At 38.7% G+C, this 26,920-nt stretch overlaps 1 protein-coding gene across 8 annotated transcripts in view; it reads left to right on the plus strand.

Annotated features, from left to right (window-relative positions):
* PDE1C (phosphodiesterase 1C) overlaps positions 1-26,920 on the plus strand; it is a 307,971-nt gene that overhangs the window by 180,272 nt on the left and 100,779 nt on the right. The window lies entirely within an intron of this gene.

The raw sequence follows: 26,920 nt of genomic DNA on the forward strand, positions 1-26,920 counted from the left end.
TCTTTTGGGAAATGACGACACTTCTGCCCTGTGGATATTATATTATCTTGGAAACTCTCAATGATGGAAGATAGAGCAGACTGAAGAGGATTCCACAGCCTGTTGATGAAAATGATGAGCCTTCAGTGCAAGGAAAGATTAGAAAGATGAAGACCATTTTATTTAAAGAGGAGATAAATCAGAGTGGATACTTTGGTCTTCTTGAAACAGCCAGTTTATAGAGCAGGTGTTATCTCTTTCCTGTAGCACAACAACCGGAGGGAAAGAAAGTAATGAGGCAATTCTTTCAATTTGGTAAATAACTTTGCCCTATCAAGTCTATTTGTAAGCCAATATCAGTAAGACAAATAGTTAATTAGGTTTCACAGTGCTGCTAGACACATCTGCCCAGAATGAAAACAGTTTCAGTTAATTCATACATAATAAATGTTTTCAGAAGGCTCTAAACTCTGCCCTTCATCTTACTGATGTTCTCTGCAATTCGCTTTATGAGCAGTTCTGCCAGTTTGTAGATTTGATCCTATCTGAAAGGCAAGATGTGCCAAATGAGACAGACAGATAAGTAGTTTAGCAGTCCAGTGTTCATAAATCTGTGACTGAAAGTGCTATGAGAAAGCCACGTTTGTAGAGAAGTAAATGAGGAACAGCAATACTATATTGTACCAATGTTAGATTTACATTAAAGCATCCAGAACTGCAGTGTGAGAAACCAACCCTATAGAGACTACATGTAAAGACCTTTTAAGATGGTGATGGAAACTCCATTAATATTCTGTACTGTTTTTTTCAGAATATATTTCTAATATATATATACATATATATATATTTATATCTCTTATAGTAGACTTTGTTTTCCATATGCAGAATGGTTACAGAAAATGAACTTCTCTTCAGTAAATATGCAATTGCTCATTGTCATTCATATGTGAATTAGATTCAGCAGAGTGAGTTTTAGAAAACCCATCAATTCATTCCAAAGTGAAATGTATTTTTCCATATTGATCTAACAAATACTTGCATTTTGTTAATTGTAGAAAGGGGGGGAAAAGGTGATGAGAAAAAAAGCTGCCAGTTTGTTGAAAATCAGAAGTGATTCTGTACTGGGTTGACTTAATTGTAGCACCTGCAAACTTTTCTCATGAAAAATTTTCAGGAAGAAGGTAGCATTCTGAAAGAGTTGAATGAAACTTGCTAGCAAATATTGCGTGACAGAAGTAAGGAAATGAATGGAAAGCAAACTGAAGTGCAGGAAAGAAAAGGAAGGCAAGACAAAAAAAAAAAATGCATGTATCTGAATGTTTAACTTATTTTGTTCTGAAGCACAGAAAATTTATAGACATTTCAGATGAATTAATTTCAGATGATATTACAGAACGTTGTGAAGTTGGCAAGTTAGTCAGAAAATGGCTGCAGTAATAACTTGCTGCATTTCTAATGTATTTTTCAGTTTCAGTCAGACTCAGTTGCTCTGACTCAGGCTACCCAATGTGTTAGTCCTTGGGAAGTCCTGATGCTATAGACAGGGCTTCACACAGAATGGAGTATTGTGCATCCACATCAAAATGGCAGAACCTCATCCCTGCCTTTTACCAAAATATGAATTGACTTCTCCTTAGGATTTTGATTTTTAATTTTGTTATAGACTCATTGCTTCCAGTCTGAATTATGTCATGTCCGAGACTTGGGGAAGAAGAGGTATTGTTCAACTTATTTTGGGGATAAGTTGTCATTAGATGCTTATAATCAGATTACACTGGTTTTGAAGGGAAGCTTATAAAGATGAATTTTGTACAGTGAAGAGATGATGAGTAGGCAGATGTTCTATTAATTTCCTGCTTTGGAAATTTTCAGATGAAGTAACTTTACCTGACAAATAGACCCAATGAGTTGCAGAGAGGTGACTACTAAACTAGAATTCAAATCTTTAAATGATATTGTATTGTAATAGTCAGGACAGATTACCATAGGTAACTGGCAGTATTAAAAGTACGTATAATATCAGATAGAGCCTGGAGGGAGGAGTGGTGTATTTTACTGAATCAAAATGTGACAGAAAATAAAGAAGCCTTTAGGCAAACAAGCCTTCAGGTACGTATCTCTATGATGCTGCAGCTCTCCCTCTGTCTATCACAGTTGCAAAAGCGTTAGTTCCACAATTCAGACTAAAAAGGGAAGAGAGAAGTAAACCACTTCTAGGCATGGAAACAGTCACTCGGTAGAGTAGCAGGGGCTGGAGTCCATGATTAATCTCTCCAGTTAGCATTATTAATGTTCCAAATGTCACTCCTTATTCATTTCACCCACTTGAGTCTGTCACGTCCTTTTGTGCCGATGGTTCTGAGAACAGGTTTGACATGTACTGTATGATAACAGATGTGCAGCTGGAGTAGTTGACTGGGAAGAAAATTTAGCCTGTTGTGAGGGATGCAGATTCCTTCCCTCCAAACACTGGTTTTTAATTCCATAATAGTCCACATGTTTCAAGGAATCCATTGGGATTAATTAAACTGCTTAAAGGAAGTTTGCATGGTTGAGAGGATTGGGTAGAGGTCTGGGATTTTCAGCTTTGCAACTCTATGAAAACCTCACCTATGAACCAAACTCGTTCTGTTGTCTTCATCTGAAAGCTAGAGATGGATTGTTGTGAAGTAAACTCAGTATTTGCTTATAGGGAATGACATATTGTGAACACATGGGACACAGATCTGTAGGTACAGTTTTCACACTTTCACTCTTGAGAACTTGTCAGGCTAAGACTGATTTTTCCTCAAATGCTGGAATTTAAATAAGTTGCCTTGTCAGCGTTTCAAAAGATGTAAATTTTAAAAAGGCATACAAAGTGTTTATTGGACAATAGTGATTTTTATTTTTATTTAACTTCCATGGATTTTGTAGAGAGGTAATGTGAGAAAGTTGGGAGAAAGAGGTAAAAAGAAATAAGTTAGCTCAAGTCAGCTTTGCAAAACATGCATATGACTCATTTTAGGATTGACTGAAGCTCAGTGCTCAACATCCAGATTGCAATCCGTTGTGCTAGAGGCTATTTACAACTGATGTTCTAAAGTCTGTCCATCTTGTCCAGCAGTGCCACAGTTGGATATAACGCATGAGACTAGCTGAGGAAAAGTGGGAGAAAAGAGTAACAGAAATGATTTATCCAGATTTCAGGCCATTCAGTGAGCTATGATGCTATATTTCCATGTTAGTGCTCAGTAATGCGAAATGTGGAGACACACCATTATCTCATTCTTCTTCAGATTTCTGCATCTTAACTAGAGATAATTTTTTTATCTCTAAAATTTTATTTAAAATTATTTATTTTTTTAATTGTCATTCTTTTTTTTTTTTAATAAAAATACTATTTTATGGCCTAAATATACATTAGTGAAGTTTTATACATGTTGATGTCTGCTATTGACTTCATTTAAGAGAAATTTTAGGTATATTTGGGCATTGACCAATATTAGAATATCAAGTCTGATTTTCCTTTGTAGCAACTGAGGAGATGCAGTTCTGGTGCAGTAGAAAAGCAGATTTGGTGAGTGAAGGCTTCTCTCATATCAAAAGGGAAAGGTTATATATTCTCATGCAATAAAGTACTTCCTATGCTCAGGATAAATTAGGTGATAAAAGGTGATACTTAGAAAAGATATTTTTTATCAGAGGGCCCAGCATTACTTTATTACTCTTCCTTCTTCTCTTTCCTCCTTCCCTCTTTCTCTCCCTCCCTCTCTCCCTCCCTCCTTCCCTCCCTCCCATCTTCCCTCCCTCCCATCTTCCCTTCCTTCCTTCCTTCCTTCCTTCCTTCCTTCCTTCCTTCCTTCCTTCCTTCCTTCCTTCCTTCCTTCCTTCCTTTCCTTGCCTTCCTTCCTCCTTCCCCTTCCTTCCTCTTCCTTCCTTCTTCTTCCTTCCTTCCTTCCTCCTTCCCTTCCTCCTTCCATTCCTTCCTTTCCTTCCTCTCTTCTTCCTTCTTCATCCCCTTCCTTCCTCCTTCCTGTCCTTCCTTCCTTCCTGTCCTGGTCCTCTTCCTTCCTGTTCCTTCCTCTTCCCATTTCCCTCTCTCCCTCCGTCCCTTCCTTCCCTTCCCTCCCTTTCCTTCTTTCCCCTCCTTTTCCCCCCTCCCTCCCTCCCTCCCTTCCCTCTCTTCTCTCTCCTCTTCTTCCCTTCCATCCTTCCTTCCCTTCCTTCCTTCCTCCCTTCTTCCCTCCCTCTATTCCTTCCTTCCACTGTGAAGTTTTGAGAGTCACCTCTAATATAGTTTTTAGTTGCCTCCATATTTTTAACACTGATTTATAGGTGCATCTTTTAGTCATAGAACTTTTGTAGAGATTTCAGTTATCTCCTACAGTTAGCAGTGCCTGGAGATACAAATTAAAATCATGCATGCACAGTGGCAGAACCATGTTACCAACATGTTCTGGTCCTTTCTTGATGAGTTAGCAATAATGCTGCATCCTAAAAAGCCATCTTTCCAGCTTTTCTGGATTATATTTCATGACAACAGACATTTTACAAGCTTGAATGCCATAAAAATTGAATTTATTTGTCCTAGACATTGTTATGAGAAAGAAAATTTAAGCTTTATATAGACTACAACTCTTAATTTCTGTGAATACCTTTCACTTCTACCTTTTACTTCCTTCTTGAAGGTAGGGACTTCCACAGGTATTATTTAATAAGCATTCCATCTATAGTAAAGTTGCAGTGCCATCAAGTCATTGCATTATCAAAAGGTCCATTGCTTAATATACTTGAATTGCAACTTGCTTTGCACACAGTAAGAAAGCAGCTAACTCTTTGATGAATGGCACTTAAAGTTATAATTGAATATAGTGCTTTGAAAATATACGTTGGCATTTACTTTTTGCTTTAACTGCAGAATTGTTTTGTGGAGAAAAGATTGAGTCTCATAACAATTGGGCTTGCTTTGCATAATATTGTCTTATCTGTGCTATAAATCTTTGCCAATATCGGATGCACAGGACAAAGCTCACAAACTCCTCAAAGCTTGTTTGTGAAGATGCCAAGCTCTGAGATTCTGAAATGAGGCTGGCATTAAAATATGCTAAATAGGCTTTTTCCTTTTTAGCATTATTGAAAATCATCTTCTCGTCTCTGCCCCCTCTTTAGGAATCATTCACACAGAAGATAGTTGAAAGATGTATTGAAAAATGAACATTGTTTATTTTCATGCCTTTCTTGTCCATTAAACTGCTGCATTTTCTGGAGAACAGTGTGATCCATGTAAATAAGGCATAGAGATAAAAGCCATGAGGTTTGTGTTTCACTCTTCTGCCCTCAAACTTGTTTCTGGTTAATTGCCAGACCCTTAGGATCAATGTCAACTGAATATATCATATATATTGATGTCTATTTATATATAATTACTTTTATTACTGAGCAATAGAGTGAATACTGATGTGAGCAATTTAAGGCTCTACAGTTGGGATCACAGCCCTGTTCTCCCAAGGAGCCTCAAAGACCACCATAAATCCCACCTGACTGAGCTGTTTGAAAGCAAACTCCAGAACAGCCTTTAGGAGATACAGTGGAGTGTCATCTTGAAGACGAAAGGACAACTATACCAGAGAGATCCTTGACTTTTCCATATTCATGTCATACATTAGTTAGGGTCACAAAAATGTAATGCATTAAGTCCTGATTACTAATCAACTAACAGCTTCTACTGGGATTTTGCTACTGTCTTCAATTTTAACATGTCCAAATGTACCATCCTTGTTGAGCATCTAACATTTTGTTTTCTATAATAATAACATGACTATTCATATTCATGGCTAATGAATAGCCTGTGGCCTGGTGCAACTCTGAACCCTTTGTATAAATAGTTGTTAGCAGTATAGCAGTGCATAATTTGTTAAAGATGTTCTGTGACATCATTCAGTATACATGAATAATTCTTTGCAAGGTAAATGTTCATAGACTATTAAGTGCATTTGATATCATCGGTGATTATGAACTCATATGTCTTGCTGGAACTTTCGGAAAAACAGGTTGTCTCAGCCCCAGCACCCTCAGTAATGGGGTTACAAAAAGGATTCCTGAGAAAGACAAAGATTTTAGCATTTGCTTATGGGAGAAAATCCCCAAAATACAAGTCTCAGAAAGCTTAGAACCTAAAGTAAGTGTTTTAAAAAGAAATAAGAATATTTATGCAAACATGCTGTAGCTGGTGCCATAAAATATGAGCATGGTGTTTGATGGGTGGAAGGTCTTTCAGTCAGGTGGTCTCATTTAGATCCTAGCAATGTAAGGGCGAAGTTGGGTGGAAAGAGCTGTAGACAAAGATAGCATAAAGCTCCCTGGCTGCAGGTTTGGAAAGGTCTTTGTGTCAGAGAAGGGCAAGGGGAAGGTTGTCTGATCCCTTGTGCATGACATGGCCATGGGAGAGTCTCCAAATTGCTTCTTTTCCTCAGAAGGTGTTCTGATGAGGGCAGTTTTCTTCATCTGTACTGCTTCTGTCTTCTCTCTCAGGCTGGGCTGCCTTATTTTACATGCCTTCTCCCATACAGAGATTTATGTCTGCTTTGGAAAGGAGCAGGGTGAGTTTCTACCCTCTGGCATATTTGACAGGATATGCAGAGAAATCTCTTAAGGGTGCAGAATGAGATGCTTTTGCTGCTGGGTTACATTAGCAAAGGGTACAGGTACAAAAGGTATACCTCACTTTTGCTTCTGATGCAGCTCAGCTGTCTGAATAATTCAGATTTCCATTCCTATTGATGAATGCCTTCCCTCCCCACACCCCAGCCAAGCAAGCTGGACGTGAACAGAAAAGAATGTAGGTGGTGAGGACAGCGACAAATGATCCTCATAGTTTATTTAAGAGCACTGTCCTGAAGGAGTGACACAGTAACCTTGGCTGTGACCTTCCTCCTTGCTGCTGGCTGTTGCACAGAGCATTTCTGGCATTAATCTGGGGCTCTGACTCAGCGGCACTGACGTGGCAGACCTGCTGTAATCAGTGGAGGAAACTTGCTCTCACTTACAAGCTGGTGTGTAGGCTTTACCTCCTCTATAATAATGTCTGTTGAAACGTGTCTCTTCTTAGGTCTTTGCATAGCAGATGAATAAATCTTCAAGGATTTTCCCTATTAGGGCGTCTTAACAGACCCTTAACTAAGAGGATCTCAGTACTGATAATTACATGCAGTGGTGTTATTCAAGTCATCAAATAAGAAGATGCTCTGCACTTTCAGTTACCATGCACTTAACCTGCACAAACACTTGCGAGTGATTGTGGAGTTACACGTGGGTGCTTTTTGTTTTAAGCCTCAAGTATTACTGCATAGTTCACTCACATACCAGCAGCATGCATGTATGTAAACGATGGTAACCATGGCATGTTTGCACATCAAATGCATCTTGCTTGAAAAGTAGCTATGAGCTAAATACACCATTGTTTTTCTGGGGTTCACTTGCTGGACATGATTTGCTTGGGCAACACCAAAATAAAAGTACGGTGCCACTTGGCATTCCCATGCAGTTCTGCTTTTATACGTTTAGATGTGAAATATGGTATATGGGTTCTCACCCTCCACCACAAACCCTGTCATGATGAAAAAGAATCAGGAGTGAAAAACTGAATGGTTATTTTCTAAGGCTTATGAAGGGCTGTTAGGAAATCATCAAAACAACCTCCTCCATGTGAACCAAACCAGATTTAAGTTGGCAGAAACCAAATGACAATCCATAATTTACTCGGCTCCCTCGCCCATCCACTCCTCTGCACTTACAAAAACCTTAATCAAAATATTTGAAGGTAGTTGACAGAACTGAGTGTGAGTAGTTTCAGTCAAACAAGAAGAAATTGGTGTGATGTTCCAGATCCTTGCTTCTATAAATGAACAAAATATCTCACTAAACTCCAGTCGAGCTTAGCTGTTTTACATTGGTTGAGAATTTAGCCCCAGACGTTTTATATTGTACTAATTATATATTAGACACTGCCTTACGGCTACTTCAGCTTTTTGATGGAAATGGATTTTAGAGATTTGGTTTGGGGAGTACAAAACACTGCAAATAAACCTGCCACTTACTTGGGGCACAGTCACTGATTGTGATCGTCTCTATCAGAAGGGTTTACATTTAGTGGATGAGCTGTATATGCCAATATGATGCATGAGAAAGACCCCCCCCCAGCACATTGCTAAGTAGTGAACTCACCAGAGGCACACAGGTACTCATGTTGTAGACTTTACTGCGCATCTTGCCTTCCCCACTGGCTTTTTTTTCCAACTGTAATTATCAATATGACCCAAATCTGTTGGTCTTAATCAAGTTAAAAAAAAAAAAAAGAAAAACAAAACAAAAAACAAACAAAAAAACGCCCCAGCAATCATTAAACTATTTCAGCGTGTTAAATTTTATCTGATTTACACAGTCTGTGGCACTATAATTTCTAACTCCCAGCTGTGTGGGTTTTTTTTTCTACCTGGTATCATTCACTTCTTATTTTATTGTCTGACTTATTCTAGTTATCCATTTCAGACTGCAAATGAGACCCATGGGGCTTTATTTATGATTTATTTCATTGGTATAAAAACGATGGTAATGCTGTACTCATCAGATATAGCAAATATTTACAAAGACATATTGGTTCTTTTTCCATTAATGTAGAATTTGAGCACGCTTGCTTGCAGAAGTAATGCTTTTTCATTTTCCCCCAGAAACATGTAATCATTAAAATTAGTGACAGATAAGTCTTAAAAGACTCCTAAAACCTTAATCACCAAATAAAGAAGAAAGAAAAAACCCAACTTTTCCTTGTAAGTCTTCATCAGGATACCATTGTATCTCATTGAACCTCTGTCCTACGGCTTCTGCTGGGAAATGGCAAAAGAGAGATGCAACCAGTGCCTGTGGGTATGTGCTGAGGGCACAGTAATGGAACGTTACTGAGAGGATGGATTCATGATAATTTCTGATAATTTTTCACCACCTTTGATAATGTTGTGTGTGTGTTTAGTGGACTCATGGTTTATTGTCACGCTCCCTCTCTATCCAAGTGCATCAAGCATTTGGTCCAAGAATTTCCCATATTTGTGACATTTTTCCTTGGGCAGGACGTAATATTTAGCGGATGACAAATGACCACATCACGGATGAAGCAGGCAGGCGGCTTTTTTTCATATGAAACAGTTCTTTTTATATCCCCTCTATCTTTCCACAACATAAATATACATGCACAGAACTAATACAGGCTCAGTCTACCTGAGTCAGTAGAGGAGCACTGCCATCTGTGGACATGCTGTTCCTGGACAGAATGGATTCCTCTCCCAAGCAGTTTTTGTCACAGTGAAGCAGTGAGGCTATAGGCTTGTCATGTGGCAGAAGATTACTATCCTTCTGGCCAAGTGGTCAGCATATAATATGATTTGTCTGGCCCCAAATATTGTGGGAGTATCTTAAAACAGGGTAGAAACACTACCCTAACACTCCCGGGGGGGAGGGAGGGCTGGCTGTCCTCAGGAAGAGCTGCTCTGCTTCTTAGGGGGAGAAGAGGAGGGAGGGCCTACAGCCAAATGCTGAACCTCAGAACTCTTCCATCAAAGTCTAGAAAATACACTTCAAGTTTATATAGAGATGTAAAACAAACAAGGGGAAGGTCTGGAGGAAAGCAATGCATTGGCTCTCTCTGGCTTTAGGAAGAGAGCTGGAGGTGTGGGGGAAGTAAAATGGCATCCTGAAGATCATAAGGCCAGTCAGGAGACCCCAGGCCATGCAGATCCCATGCCAGAATCCCAAGCCTTGGCCGCACACATGTCAAGAGGTGCCTGGTACAAACTATAAATAGGCATGTGACATTGCAGAGCTGGCACAGAGCAGGAGCCTGTGTGGAACAGATGTCAGTGTGAAGGTCAGGACCACAACCACTGACATTTTGTGCCCAGAATCTGTTGTGTGTGATGGCAGCGTGGCCTTCTTGTCAGAAGTGGGTGTAAAGGCAGGCAGCTTGGAAACTGAGCTGGGCAACCGTCACCTTATTCAAAAGTAGTGCTGTTGACTGCGAGGGGCATGGAAAGCTGCTGTGTGATGAGATTTTTTACCTGTAGTTTTGTTATTGTATAGAGGGTGTCATCTGTGCGTCTTCACCCCATGGTCTCCAGCATTGTATAAAGTGCTTGTGGTATTTGGCGGTTGCTCGGGTGGCTTAATGGGGGTAATTGAAGGTGCTGAAACTGTGGAAGTAAATACAGCAGGGTTTACAGCCAGCAGCAGGTCTGAAATATGCAGCTGCTGCCCTGGAGACCCCATGAGAGGAGGGAGAGGGTTGTATCTAATCAGAGAAATGGCAGGTTCTTGGCACCTTGTGTGCACAGGTTTCTTTCTATAATTTAATCCTCTTTCTTCTCAGTTTTGCTTTCAGATAAGAATACAAATTCATTATTCATGCGATGAATTAACAATACTAATGAGCGGAGGGCTTAATAGATAGTATTTTTTGGTGTTGTAGAAACAATACTCCCTGAGAATAAAATTGGATTTGGAGATGGGCTTAGTCTTTCTGCATTCTGAATCATCAAGCCAATATGTGCTGTCGTTCTAAACTTGCTCATCTGTCTATATTGTTTTGAGGAAAAAAAAAAGCAACTAGGATGCTGAAGAGCCACTGAATATGCTTAGTGTGTAGTCTGCTTTACATATTCACATGGCATATTTCAATTGTACCAGGATTGAATCCATGTTTTTTTCTCTTTTTCTTTTCCTTTTCTCCCAGCTCCTGGAATGTGTTATAGCAAAAGAAACAAATCTTTTTATTTGACAAATTGTTTGCAAGTGGTACAGTACAGTATATCCTGAAAATTAACATCCATTTACTTTAGGTGGGTTGTTTATATAATACTTTGTCAACACTGTGTCACATTATTCTGTGCTGCATTCAGATGAGTTGATTTCTCACTGGTCTCCCAGCATATTTCACTGCAGCAAATGTTTATCTTAAATTTATTTCTTATTATTTTCAGAGCAATAAACACGTTCTGGGAGAATTCACTACAGCATATAACTCTAACAGATCAACAATGCCTTCGCTGAGTTACATTTATCACATTTCTTGAACTTTCCTTTCTCCCAGTAGAACACTATTTGGACTACAGACTTCTTTCACTGCCTTTAAGGGCTGCTGCTCTTGCTTACTTCTGAACTTTCCATACCAAATTGTTCAGTTGAACAGAGGCTCCAAAAACTTAAAGTGTTGCTACTGAATAAATGTTGTGCAGCTGTGAAGATTTCATGCACCAAGTTTCTAAGACTTCCTATTTAGACAATGAGTATTCTGAAAGCAATTGCTGCTACTCTTTGCTAACACCAGTTCTGGGAGATAACAGCACTTTGATGCTCCCAGGATCAGCCTTTGTGGTGCCATATGCCAGCCAATTATCTCAGTGTCATTAGGCACAGAACTAGTGTTTCCCACATGCCCAGATCACGCAATTAGTGTACTTATGTGAAATGGGATTGCAACATAGCAAAGAATCAGAGGGTAGACCTAGTTTGTCCAGCCAACTTTCAATTTGCCAGGAAAAGCAGCTATTTTGTTGGTGGTTATCACAACCCTAAGGGGAAGCTCTTAGCACTGTGTTCATCTCTGTAACCTAGAATCATAGTAAAAATGAGTTTGAAAGGGACAACTGCAAGCTATTGAAGCCTTCTGCCGTATCTCCTACTCCTCCAAATTTGATGTTATCCACAGTCATAGGATGCATCACGCCCAATTATCAAAGCCATTGCTCATGACATTCAAGAGTATCCCCAAACACTGTAGTATTGGTGTGCTGGCTCTATCCGTGTCTACATAGAACTCAAGAGTGGGCTAAGTTCTGCAACCTCTTGAATGACTTTATAGCTGTTTTGGAGAGGTGTGTGTTGCAACTGGACTGATGCCAACAGCCAAATTTAAAAGCAATTCAGGTGGTTCTGCAGCAGCATGACTGCAGCCAGAAGGAACTGAGTTACTGCACAATGACTGGAAAACACAGTTCTTTCCTGAGACATGCTGGGGTTTTCTGTGCAGTGTCCACCCACATTCTTTCTCCTTCTGAGCTGCTTTGCCTCACCTCCTCTTGGGTACCACTCAGGAGGTACCACTTTAGGAGACCAAGTTATTTATGTTTTATAGTGGGAGGGAGAGGATTTGGGCAAAGTCTGGGGACTTCTGTCTGCTGCCAGTTTACAGAAGAGGAATCCGACTCAGGAGAAAACTGGCTGAATGAAGTGCAGGAGAAAGAAAATGACATTACTGAAGGACGTGAAACAATCTTAGGCGGTGGAGCTTCAGTCTTATGTAAGAGAACTCCAGTCTTCATGATGGACAGGTACTGCTGCTCTCTTGTCAGGCTGACACAGTTCCAACTAGAGTAGACACAGGCTCTTTGTTCCACTCTTTGTCTGGCCATGTTGTTTTTTGCTTTTCTCTGAACTGCTTCTTACTTAAATGTTTTATAATTAGAGGCTGTTTCACATAAATGAGTGGTTGCGTTATGATTATTTATTGCGTAAAGCCCCATTTATTCTCACATTCCGAAAGAACATCTTAATTTCCTGTTACTCTTCTACATCTGTTGCTTATTACAGTGTTTTCTAGTCAGATGTTTCATTGTTCTCGGAAACCTGTGCTCCAAGCACATCTCTTTATCTGTGCTTGGGTAAGGTGACACAAATGAAATCCTCTGGGGTTTTGAAGATGCAGCACATTAAGTTGGATGTTTCTGTGAGCATTTCTAGTGCCAAGTAACTTCTGACCTTGCTGACTGTCGCTTTCAATGACAGTTGTCAGACACGTTGACCTCTTACTGGGGCCAGCATAGTGTGTGCTCAGCACTCTTTGAAAGTAACCTTCTCTGAAAGTGGGGATATTTTAGGAGTTAATTGGTGGACACCATTTTTTCAGGGGCTTACTCAGGCAAGTAATCTCAGTGTGGTCATTAGATGTATCTACATGAGTCAGCTTTGGGCTGTGGAACTAACACAAACAAAAACAAAGCTTTTTTTAGGGTCTGGAGCTTAAGTGTGTTGTGGGATAATGTTTGTAGGGATTACATGTAACCCTATAAAAACAAAAGGTCTTCTTTCCCTTCTCTTCACGTAATTCACTCTCTCCAAATAAGTATTTCCAGGGGACCATTATTATTTAAATAGCTCTCTTCATGCTCTTTTAATTATACCTTACTACGAAAATAGCACTCACTGTTTGTTCATGTCTTACAGTCATAGAAACAGAATCATAGAATCTCTCAGGTTGGGAGAGACCTTAATGATCTTCAAGTACAACCACAACCTAACCTTACTACCCTAACTAGCAACCCTCTGAGAATAGGACTCCAGATCATTACATAACTACTCTCCTGCTTTAAAAGAGAAGCCAAACCAGCATTTCTTTCACCATTACACAGTGGGAAGCTTCTGTCGGCTCCTCTTGTCAAGCTGTGAGAGTGATTTTAAAATTCAGAGGAATGTAAATTATACAAAATATTTCTCATTTGTCCCATTTGAAAATCTCTTGTTCCCTCACCTAGGCACTATAATTACTGTTCCTTTCTGAGCATAATCTTATGAATAACTTAGTGTAAATACGAATATTTAAGTCTGAATGACAGGCTTTCATGCAATTAGTAAGTCATTTGGTCATTAAGTGATACACCTATGGGGAAAGACCTCCAAATGTTACAGGCTCAAAACTGAAATCAAGTACGAAGTAGAAGTAAGCAAAGCTTTGGTGAAAGAATATGACTTTCTAATGAGATGATGCCAATTATGGCAAAACTAACTCTTTGCATTAATTCCACATCCCCACCACTCCTCGGTACTCTGAATTCAGATCTCTCATGTTCTGCTGCTTGACACAGTTTAATTCCTCTATTTTTGGTTAAAGCTGTGTGATTAATTAGGCTATTTTTGTTTTGCTTTTTAATTCCATTGCTGAAGAGAAATATTTTTGGGGAAAATGATTTCTAGTTCCAAATGAAGTGTTTTGCTTAATTCAAAACTGAATTCTTTGCTCCTCGATCTGTTTTGCTCTTCCAAATATATAGTGCATTTTCGTCTAAAGGATACGAAAAGGTTTAGCTTTAGGAATAAGAAGTTTTTGACTTGTCAGAAATTTTCACTTACATCTTTTCATGTTTCAGAGTGACTGGAGTTCCACATAGGCTTTCCTGCTCCGGAACAACAGTTTTCAAAGGGTTTTCTCTCCTCTTCTCCTAGTAATTATCCCACGCACTGTTTTAGAAAGCTACTGGCAAGTTACTGGAGCCTTCTCATTATCTATTTCACCTACTCAGTTGCTTTCTTAGGAATGTCTCCATCTAGTCCCTTAGGAACTACTCCTACCACTCTCGGGCCTTCCTTTTTAGCCATGAAGGTGAAAAGCCTAACAAATAGGGAAAGTATCCTCTTCCTCACCTGCAGGCTAAGCAGAGGTGTCGCTGTGGTGCAAGGCTGACCTGGGGTGAGCAGTCCTCCCTACTGGGGATGGGCTGTGCTCCATCCTGGACTGACCTGCACCTCGTTTTGTGTGTGCTGATTTCTACAAGCACTGCTTCTGTCACCTGGAGCCTGTTTTACCCGAAGGTGAAGAAGGAAGACATTCTTTAGTGAATCACAAGGTCCTCCTGGCAAACTGAGACCCATTTCTGCAAGCTGTTCTAAGAGACTTCTCCCTGGAGCCGTTACCTGGGTATGTGATCCTGCCTAAAGATTCTTCCATACAAAGACATGTAATTTTCCAAAGTGTTTTCTTCTTTTTAATACTTCCTCTTCTTGCTTCATTTTTTAGGCAGCCTGTCTGACAAGACAAATTCTGACACAGTGGTCTATTTAATAGAAAAAGCAAATTTATAACTCTGTCTAGTATTACAGTAACTTGTCATTTTAACTGTTAGTCAGGTATTGATTTTGTGACCTTTTCTTCCTTATTAACCAAATCATAATCTAGATTCTTCCGTTGCTTTGGTCATAAAGCTCATTACTTAGAACTAAATAGAAGAGATCCTTCCTTTCTCATCTTTTGTGTGCTTCCTAATAGTTTCTGGGCATTTATTACTTGGATATTCATTTTTCTAATGTAATTATATTGCTTTTTAATTTTCCAAGATGCACTCTCTCTTTTTAATTTGTCTGAGTAAATTATACAGTGCTCTATGAGGATGGTTCTTATTAAGATCTTATGAAAGGGGCTCTCCGAAATGATGTAATAGTTTCTCCTTATCTGTTCCCTATCAGTGGCTTCTCTATCAATATAATTTCATTTATAAGTTGAAAGACTATCTATAAACCTAATTGTGTTGTTTTGGCCTTCTACTGCTTGTCTTGCTTTGCCCAGGATTGGGGATTGTCTCACATAGCAAAACATGTTGCTCTGGACCTGATAAAATGTACTACCCAGGCCACGACAGGGTGATCGCTGGTTATTCTGCCATTCCCAACCTAACAGAAGTGCAATCTGCTTCTCAGACATAAGTAGCCTTACCAAAACCAGAAAGATAGAAGACATCTCTTCAAATCTACGTATTTTATCTACCATGTATTAATCTGCCACTACAAAATACGATTAGTGAAAATTGCACATGCTTGTACTAGGAAATACTCAAATATTTACACCTTCCGATGGATCTGTGAAGCAGACAAATAGAGAAACAAGGTGCTGCTTTCTGCATAGCCCCTTCCCAAGCTCTTTCAGTATTTTTTAAAGTAACAGACATCTGAAGGCTAGGAGTGGAGAATGAGTTCAGAAATATAGAAGTAAAACCACACACTGCCTATGTCTGTGGTAGAGTGTACTGAATTCCTGTCACACAACACCTGTTATTTTTGCATTTCTCGCTGCAAAGAGTTATCTCAGCTCTAGGATTCCCTTTGTGACTGGCACTTGTAATGTTATGTTATTGTGCTGTCTAACAAAGTATTTATGGAATCACTTCATCAGGAAGGATTAGAAAGAGAATCATGACACTTCTAGTGAAAACCTTTTCCTCAAATATCAATCTATAAAAGAAACTGACTTTTTTAGATAGGTAGGCAACAGAGTAGAGCTGGGAGATGTTAACTGTGTGTGTGCTGGAATGGGAATCAGTGCATGGTGCCCTCTGAAGATTTGCTTTGCTCTGCGAGTGCTCCCATGGCTTTTGGAGTCATCAGAAGTGTCACTTGGCTTCTCACAGGTTTGTGCCTGTACATCATGAATGAGCAGAGTGTCCCATTCATTTAGTAGTCTGTCACATTGCTAATCTGTCTGCAAGTGATAGCTGTGTCTTGCTGATCATACTAACTTGTCTCAGTAGGAGCTGCTTGATTTCTGGGAGCTGTGTTATCAGTATAACAGAAGCCAGGAGATTATTAGAAGTAAAAGTGGGATCTGCTGGTTGAAAGTTGAGCGCTTGGTGCAGGAGCTGGGAATGGAGGTGGTCCAGACAGTCTTGTGCATTATATTATTATATAATTAAAATTATATTTCATGTGAAAAGACGCAATCTGTCTGCAAATTCTGTACAGAGGAGCTAAGTGTGGGGATGTACGCAGAGAAGAAACTATACTGAGTTCAAATGTCATTGCAGAATTTTGCTAGGAATGTTCCTGTAGAGTGGAGTTACCTCTGATTTTGTTGATTTCTTTGTATTACCTTGAAGGTTTTCTGTGTTTACTTTACTCACCAAAATAGTAAAGGAAGTCTAAAGCCCTGCGTGTGTAACTTAGTCTTGTTCATAACCCATGTAGAATCTCATTTATCTGTGTAGCTGAAGGTTTTTTTTTTCAATCCTTCTGCTTGGTGAAAGGGAGAGGAAAACCTGGTGCTCAGTAGTCAATGTCTGCAGCTATTCTGTGGGCTGATATGTGTTCATATGTTTGCTTGTCATCAAGATATGAGTCAGTTCTGAAATGGGAGCTGCTTAACATAGACATGAGCCTGAGTTGTTTTTTTTTTGCTGGTAGATTATTTCATTACCTTGGGCTTGGCTACATGTTGAATATATGGCTCCCATTCTGTTTGGAGATGTTGATCTTGGAGGCATATGGGTGCTTTGTGTGTTACCTCCTCTACATCTCATGCTTAAGTCAGATGTAAATTTGTTGGTGAAAAGGTCCTTTGCAGGCCATGGGATGATGGCCTCTGGTTCTTGGCATACCACAGAGGTTGTGTATTTGAACTGCTGTTGCCAGCGAGGGCTCTGACAGCTCTTTCTGTATCTTCTCTCAGTGTATATGCCTTTGTTCAAAAGGAGCATGCGTTTTCCTTAGGGTCTTTATTCCATTTCTTCAAGGAAATCCAAGGCATAACGGCAACATTATTTGCTATGAAAAACTTTGGCAGTCAGTTTTGCTGTTCACTCTACAGGACTGTTTTATGAAATTATCAATTCATATAATTAATGGGATGAATATTTAGATGGATTTGTTTTCTTTCTGTATTTCCACTGCAATGGCAATAAAGTCATCAATAAATGTTTGCTTTAACAAAAAAAACATTTTTCAGCCCTTTTTACCATCCATTATTTAGCAGCCATCATTAAAAAAAATCCTGTAGTCATTAATAATCTTGAAAGAGCTTGTTATGCTGAAGTGTCTGGCATTAGAATACACATTACATTTACCTTGAAGTCCCAGGCACCTCTATCAATCACTTGGTTTCCAGTCATTCCTCAGCAATGGTATAATTTTTTGTGTTGACTTGTCATTCCTGCCAGGGAGTGAGTGCTTTTGGAAAAGGAATTTAATTGCATTTCCAGTCTGTGGCAGAGTTGAAATGACAACTGATTACACGAAGGAAGTAGGAGCCTTTTTCTAGGCTGCAATTAAGTACAACCTTTGTTTGTATTGTATACAATAAAGGCTCAGACTTGGGGAGGATCCAAATATCCAAAGTGTTTGCATGATAGTGATTCTACTTCAGACTCAGCAATACTCAAAGAGAAAATCAATGAATAGTAATTTGGAAATATTTTACTGGAGGCTGAGCACCAAACACTCCATACTGTCTATGTAAGATCTAAACTGCAGCTCAAATATAAGCCCTACTTTTCCTATCACCTCACTGTAAGCCCTATAAATGATGAGCCCCATTGCCACAGTCACGTCCATTGCTTTGCTTAACAAGATAAAGCAATTCTTTTTTCTATTGGGAATCCCAAGTTCAGTGCTCTGTGATGGAGCAAGAACATTGTGGTTATCTTCTGATGCCTTCTGCACTATCTGTGTCCACATTCACCAACTTTAACTTATCTGTCCTTTTTCTTCTAAGTGTTTGCCCCCTTTGACAAAGCTTAAAGCCAAAGAAAGCAGTTTTTCAGTTATACTGCTCTGGTTTATTACAGTTCTGATTTTAAAGGTTTAGCCTGATTCTAATGATTCAAAGCAGGATGAATTCCACTGATATGTAACATAAAATTATTATATCATGATAAGGATGTGTGTACAGTATTCTATGATTATACAGGCTGTTTAGGTAGCCTACAACTGACACACAAAGATGAGAAGTACTGGTCTGTTTGCTTTATGGATTTTGTTCCCCAAATCTTTGAGGAGTAACAGATAAATGCTTATCAGAGTAGAGTTTTAAGGCTTTCACCTAAAAAGTGAAGTGCTCTAATATGGAGCAGATTTGGACTTTGCAAATGAATGTAATTCAAATACTGAATTGTTCATGGAATAGGATTCTTTGAGTTGGAAGGGACCTTAAAAAGTCACCTAATCCAACTCCCATGCAATGAACAGTTCTTTGTCTGCACAAATAAAATAGGAGTGAGACTGCTGTACAGCACTGGGGACATAACAGAAAAGCTGGCTATGACCCCTGAATTATGTTGATACTTTGCAAGGTTTATGATATAGGTGAGAAATATAGTGTCTCTTCCACTGTAGTTGGCCACTGCTCAAGTGGCCAGACATGCAAACATTGGCCACTTCACTGTGCGTATAAACATCAGTACCTGGGGCAGACAAGTTACTGACATAGACCATGTGCTCTGCTTTCTTTCCCCTGGCACACATTAGCACAGCTGGAAGAGGCTTTCTTTTCTAGCACAGCTGTAAGAGGCATTAAAAAATGACTGCAAACACTCAGAGTGCAGAAGCGTATAGAATAATATAGGAAAAGAACAGAATGACTGAGGGGTGGAGTAATTACAGCAAGATGAAATTTAGTGATATAAATGCAAAGAAGGGCTTTGTATTTAAATAAAAATGATAATTTTATAATGTGATAGTGACAGAAGAGGAGGAAGAACTTTGGCCTGTTCATTCACATGATAACTAGAAATAGTAGAGGAAAAAGGGCAGTTGCAATCCTAGGAAATGCTGGGCAAGATGTTTTAGAGGTGAGATGTTGAAGAAGCCATTGCTAGAGTCCCTGCATGGAGCACTAAGCTGTTCATATTTCAGTTTCTGAATGAGGGGAGAAAACAGGTAGATAGAGTAGGGACTAGAAGGTCTGGGCTCATTGTCCCAGAATGAAAATGAAAGCTGAGAGCAAATGAGGTTGCTTCCAGAATATACAATCTGAGTTATAAATGCAAGGGAAGAGTCATTTGAACTGGTGAACAGCATTGCTGAGAAAAGGTTTTCCTTAGCCAGAAAGAAGTATTAATGGGAGAAGGAAAAGTGTTAGCCATCACAACAAGGAAATGTTTTCTCAGAAGGTAACAGAGAGCTGGACACAGTACTCATTTTTCAAATGGATTTGATGTGTTTGAGGTAGGTTATGTGGAATCTGCTGCTTCTCATAAGACTTGTGCTGCAGACCCTTCATCAGCTTTATTGCCCTACTTTGAAAGTGCTCCAAAACCTCAAGTGTCTTTCCAGTAAAAGTACCATTCTCAGTTTAACCTTAATGTTCGTGTTGAGGTACATTATAAAATCCTAATTCTTAGTTACAAAGAATATATTACGTTGCAGTTTAAAATTTCAGAAGGCAACTAAATGGGGCTACTTCAACAAACTTTGTAATCTGAGGCATCACTGTCAGAGATTAGTGACTCATTTGAGAGAACTTCAATGGAAGAATGCATTATCACTTGCCAGTCTCTAGTTAAAGACTCAATTCAAGCGATATTAAACTTTAGTAAGTCAAAATTTCCGTTCCCATGAGAAAACTCATGATTTTAGTTGGGTTCTGTGTTTAAGTACCAATCTGAACATCGAGTTAACATAGTTTCTTACATGTCTAACAGATAACTGTGTGTCTTTGACCAAAGCTGTATTTGCAAGATTCTGAATACAGTGCAGTTGATCTACACATCAGGATGAGAATGTATCCTATATTGTACCATATTAAAAATACACGGACTGTGAACAAACTCTGTGCTGTACATAGTTCTCTTCAGTGGACTGCTTTGTTTGTGGCCTCAGTAATAGGATGGCTTTGTATTTTATTTTACTGATAGCATTTTAAATATGGAGTACAGAGCCAAAGATGTTTTTCCACTCATGCTGCCATCTCTGCAAGGTTACAAACTGTGATTTTCACACTGGCTGGAGAAATAAATAGCAGTCACCTTAAGGCATTGTATTTCCTTTCAAAAATACTTTGACTAGAGAACATTAAAACCTAGTTTTTCAGGATTGAAATACTTCCATCCAGTAATCCCTGTGTAATCTCTTTATCTGGATGCCGCAGGATTGCTGTGTCTGAAGGCAGGCAGCTTTGTCCTCTCAGTGAAATGGAAGAAGGTTTGCTTAAGACCTGTATGATTTACAGGAAAGTTGCACTTGCAAAATACCTCAGCGCTTCTGTTATATTTTTATTGCATGGTGAGCTTGTCAGATTGAGAAATCATTGCTATTGGAGTTGCAAGTTCCTTGCAGTTTCCTTGGAACTCTGTGCCAGGTTGGCTTTTGTGATTCAAATAGATGGACCGCAAGAAAGAAAAGGAAGGTAAAATTTGTTTTCTGAAGAGAAAAACAAAACTTTTCCTTTCTTTTTTTAAGAAAGTTTTACAGTTAACCACTTCATCCTGAGAAAACTGTCAGGAAACTCTTCCCCCACTCTTTTACTTCTTTTTCTTTTGAACTGCAAGTATAATTTGGCAGAAATCAAGAAGAATGAACTCAAACTGGTGAAGACAGGGGCCATTGAACAATAGAGGACTAAACAGCTGTCATGTAAGACAAGAGAGGAGTTTGTCATTTTTAAGTGTAATGAATGAAGGCTGAGATAATATATGATTCTAGGCTGAAAGAGGGGTGAAAAACAAGAAGAGTAAAACGTGAACTAAATGATAGTTGGCATAATTACAAATAGGAAAAAAGAAACCAGCCAAAAGAAAGAGTGCAAGAAGCAACTCTTCTGATTGGGGGAATAAAGTACTAAAAAGACAAATTTAAGATAAACTTGATAAATTTCTGTATAGGATTATATGGTGAAGTTGCTTGTGATAACAGAGGAGTAGGAAATATGACTGTATTTCTTGTGACTTCTATCATATTAACAAATTTGTCTCAAATGGCCTTTTTGCAGGGAAAAAAAAAAGCCTATTTGAAAATTTGTTCTGGTTCTAGCACTGATTGTCTCAGATGTAATACTGCTGAGTGAGTAGTGAGATCAGTGGTTAATTGACCATTGAGTTGGAGTGTGAAGCTGGGAAAACATAACAGCAGCATATAATCTATAGAATCAGAGGAGTTAAAATCTTTGAGCAAAAAAGATGATGCTTTGATTGCTTGGGTATGGGATGGCAGAGAGAAACTAATAAAGGAATTTACTATAAGAGTAGTGAATGAATGATGAGTAAAACATTGGCAGGGAGAAGTTGCCTTCCTCATGACTGAAAGGCAGGAAGGGATGAGTCTGCATTACTGAATTGTGGCATTTGAATACATGTTGATAACTTGCCAATAAGGCTCTGCAGTTTAATTGGAGGTCATTTCATGAAAGAAAATGAAAATGGCAAATTTAAACTTCAAGTTGAACTAATGTTGCCAGAAACAAATGGAGGAGCAGGTAAGCTTTTTGTTCTGCTCAAGTTTTAACTGTGTAAGAGACTAAGACCTGTTTGTCCTGTGAAGGGAAAAGTTCAAGAAGAGGAAGAGAATGGAGACGAGTGAACCTTCAGGAGAACAAGAGAAGGAATGTTAGGAACTGGGAAGTGGAAAAGTGAGTAGCAGAGGTTGTTGCTTTTTGGTGACAGGGAGAACAGAAGAGTGTGTAGGAGAAAGATGGATACCAGGGAAGAGATGCATCATTGTGAGCACGCTCCCTTTGGGAAAACCAAGTCATTTGTTGTGGACAGTGTCTGACCAGAAAGAAGTCAGCGTTTACTGGAATTCCCATGAAGGATTCACAACATATCCAGGAAGAAGGGGTTGAGTAGGGAGGTAGTAACTGATGAGATGGGCAGTCTGAAGGGATAGATCTATCATGTTTGAAGAGCCTTTGCAGAGCTTTATTATCCAGAATGCAGTCATTCTAGATGGATGTATCCTTGTGACAGATGCTGTCTGCAGACACTGCAGGTACAAGTGCCAGACACCATCATTCTTTGTTTACTGTGAGTAAGTGAATATTATTCTGTGAGGTTTTTTATTGCCAATTACAATGAAAAAGAACAGCTGAAATTTAACTTGCATGTTGTTCAGTTATCTCGCACAGAATATTAATCACACTTTCTGTAAACTTTAATGAATGGCACTTCTCTTTCCTTTATTCTGGAGTGGGAAAGAAAATCATTAATACTCTGGTTATTCCCCAGCCTATAAAATATAAATCAGCTCTTGCATGAATTCTTCGATGACTTGATTTCATCTCATCTGTGAACTTATTCACACTGGAATTGCCGGAAGGGATTCCTTATCCTTTTACTTTCTCCAGCTAATGTTTTTCACCTTGTTTTCTGCAAGGCCTTTAGATACCTCCTTTTTGGAAAGTGACTTTGTCCAAAGGAGATGCTTATGCTAGCAATAACACTTTTCAAGAAAGAAGCCGAAATGATATTTTTAATCCTCATAGATACAGAAGACTTGATTATCTGGGATCTCAGGGGTTGAAAGAAAATACAAACTGATTACTTTTTGGGTTTTTGTTTTATAGTTTTTGGATCAATTTTGGTCATGCAGATGGCTATTTTTATTTTTGGAGGGAGGAAACTCAGTATTCCTTTCTAAATACACTGGGTAATCAATATTTGAATTGGTTCAGGAAGCACCATCTGTGTGCATAGTACAGCTATGCAAGCTAATGTTACCTTCACATACTGTGACACTTCAAGTAAAACACTGCAGAAAATAAGACTCTAAATCCTATTCAGTACATTTATGTGGAATGAAGAGATTTGACCTTATGAGAAATTAAAAGAAAAAAAAAATCTTGTCAGGGTTCTGGAAAACAGTCAAGAGTTGACAGATGGTTTATCTACCTTCAGATTTGGATGCAGACAAAAGGAAATTTGGATGTAAACAAAAGGAATTCACTTTATCACAGTAAGGGAGAATCAAATGGGATTAATATCTGCCTAGAAACAAAATTTGCTTTCTGTGAAATAGAGTGATTCATTTTCTTTAATATATGTATTTTTAAATGTGTTCAAGTGTATGCTCAGTCAGAAGCAGAAAATCAAAGGGCCCTGAGACAGACAGTTCTGCCTCAGTTGTCTTGGCTCACTTAAAGCCAGAAACTCAGAAGAAAAACAGAGCCGCAGTGTTCATGGTTGCCAGCTATCCCTGTTTGAATAATTTTGTGTTTTCTTAGCCCCACTCTCAACTTGCCATAGTTCTCCAGAGTTGCCTGTTCATAGCTAGTCTTGAAAAGATTTAATTTACTATTTAAAAACAACAACACACCACTGCTCATTAATGAGGGACTGTGATCATAAAGGCAAATGGTGCATCTGATGCAAATGACAAGGTAACTGATCTGCATATTGTAGGTGGAATATTAGTTGACCACTCTGATGTTAGAGGCATTGCAAGATGAAAGTTAGGGTCTTTGGCATTTTCATGTTCGTCAAAATATTTTAGTTGTTATTCAGCTGCATTGCTATACTGTCCGATTTCTTCTTGTTAGTAAAATATTACATAGAAATTTGTATTTATTACAGTAGCTTCTATCTTTATGGGGATTTCTTTTTAGTGTCACCCAGAAAAAAAATCATCAGCATTGAAGTTTAATGAAAATCATTAAGTAAGAAAACTGTCATTACTTCTATGGTACTTCAGTATAATATTTTGAGTACTTGAGATTTCAAGTTTGCATTACAACTTTATTCAAGAGAACAAAAAAATGCAGGTTCTAATGTGGTATGGCTATAGTGGAGACTACAATTTACTCCTAACAGAAAAGCACTTGGCCTATGTACTGGAATTTGCTGACTTAAAGGTTTATCAGTATAGCACACATATGTGACAAAAACATGAAGACTTGACTTTTCCCATAGGTTCTGTCTTAGGAAAAGCCTTTCTCAAATTAGAACCTATTGAGATCTGAAGATATGCATTACATATGTAATTTTTTTTCACAGATGAAAGAGACATGGGAGTCTGAATAGGACTCCCCAGTCTTCAGAACTTTTTGTTAGTGAGGGCACAATTATGTTATTAGTATAACAGATTTGAAAATTAAACTCACCTCTTTGTATCTCTGTTCAGTTCCTTCCATACTATATATGTGTGTGTGTTTGTGTGCTGACAAATTCAGAGGAGATGGTCAAGGGCCTAGAGCATTTACTGAATGACGAAAGGCTGAATGGACTGGGTCTGTTCAACCTGAGGGAAAGAAAACTGAGGGGGTATCTGATTAATGTTTATAAATATCTGAAGGGAGGTGGGAGGCAAATGGATGAGGCCAGACTCTTATCAGTGGTGTGCAGCTATAGGACAAGGAATAAAATGTGTACACAGGAAGTTCCATACAAACACATGGAAGAACTTCCTTTCTGCACAACTCTTAAAATGTTGCGTTATTAATGTACAAATGTGCAGTATATTTACTTCAATTTTCATTTTGTTTACTTATTTCTTTGTATTCATGATTTTCTACAGATATATTCAACATGTTCATTTCTGTAACCTGTATTTCTCTTGAGGTAGTGTGCCTACATCACTGTATGGGTGTGGAACTTCCTTCACTTTACTTCAACTGGCTCCTTCTTCCTTTTAATTGCCACTGTGACTGGGATATAATTTGAGATATGAGCTGACATGACTGTCATATATGAAAATAACTTTGTTAGCAAAATGGAAAGGAAGGACGAGAGATACTCTACAATGCTTGAGCTTCTAGGTGAAATTCCATGTTTAATTCCATTTTTAAGTCCATTTGTTTAAATGCTTACTTATACGTAGTGCTCTGGGAAAAAAAATCACAAACTAAAAAGCAGGAATTAAAAAGATTTCTAAAACTGCATGGCTCAGTTTCTACTTATTTGATTTCTATTACTGTGATAATCAGGCACTCTGCAATTTTTACTTCAGTGCTTATTTCATAGAGGCAAGTGTTACTGCAAGGAAGCAGGTGTTTTCATTCCTATTTTACACGTGCAAATAAAGCAGTTTAGGTGGCAGAAGCTGAAGAAAACAGATAAATTACCTTAACATCCTAGCTTACAGTTGCACAGAAGTGTTGGATCAAGGTTTCAGTCTCAGGTTTCATGTGATAGGGCTGAAGTATTGATTTATCTTATTCATTTTGATGAAAAATAATGTATTTATGCTCTTAAGTTCACTTTATTCAAATATGCTGTATTTGAGATCAAGATAGTGTGTGAGGGATGTGATGATGGTAACGAGTAGACTTAATGTGAACAAGAAAGAAAAAGGGTGGTGCTGAATTTCCAGTAATTGTTTCTGTAAGCTGGGTTGTCCAAGTAATTAGAAATTTTTACTTGTGTAAACTTGGTTTTGAAGTCCTGTGAATTTGATCTGAGTCAACTTTGTTGACATGTGAGCTGGTAAGGACATTGAAGCCTTGACCTGAGAATTTTGGCATTTCTTTTTTGTTGCCAGACTGGGGAAACAAACAAACAAACAAAAAAAAACCAACAACAACAACAACAAATGTATGAAGAACTATCCTTACAACCTTCTTTCTGTTATCTCGAAGTGCAGGATGAAGCAGAAAGGTGGAACATGGTTGTTTGTTGTTGTGCTCTTTTTATGTAAGCTTTGTTAATCTTTATGTAACTGTTCAAGTCAAATTCACTTGGTTCATGTGATTTACTCTCTACTTTGTGCCACTGAGATTGAATGGGATCATGATCTCATTCCCATCAAAGAAGCTGTTTAGTCCTGGTGCTCTTGGCCTTGACTTTAGTCTTGACTAATTGTTGTGGAAACCAATTTTGAAGAACGTGAAAGACGCTGCTTGTAAAGGACTGATATGTTTGTTTTATTTTGTTAATACTTTGCTGTGATAAACTTATGAGCTGCTCCAAAAGTAATGCCTCCTGTTGTATTATGTTGGCCTGACTTCAGAGATGGATGTAGTTGTTACTGCTACAGAGGTTGAACTTTCCTGCCAACGTTCCATTCCATTTTGTTGCCATGTGAGGGGCAGTCTGAACAAATGGCATCTGACATGGAAGTGAATGTGTCATTGAATTTCTCCATGTAGGAAAAAAATGTAACCATTTGCATTCATGGGTGTTGGCAGAACTCTTACAGAGACCAAACAGTGGATGTGAACAGAGTGAGATGCTGAGTGATGCATTTCAGCAGAGGTGACAACAGTATTGGGTCACCTCTGCTGGCGTGGGTTTTTACAAGTGTAGCATGCAGGCCTTTGTTCATGGCGGGTAAAAATGCATAGTTAATTGTGGTGGCTGTGTTGAAAAGTAGCGTTTCATAGCTGAGAACTTCCTCCATAAAACAGTGCTATCGTACTCTTTGTATCCATTGTAGTTTCCATGAATATAAACAGAAGGCATTACTTTCAGGCCCACCTATGTATTTTATTTGTAGTGGACAACATAATTTATTCTAG

The sequence above is a fragment of the Coturnix japonica genome, chromosome 2 (genome assembly GCF_001577835.2).
Source record: "Coturnix japonica isolate 7356 chromosome 2, Coturnix japonica 2.1, whole genome shotgun sequence".
NCBI lineage: Eukaryota > Metazoa > Chordata > Aves > Galliformes > Phasianidae > Coturnix > Coturnix japonica.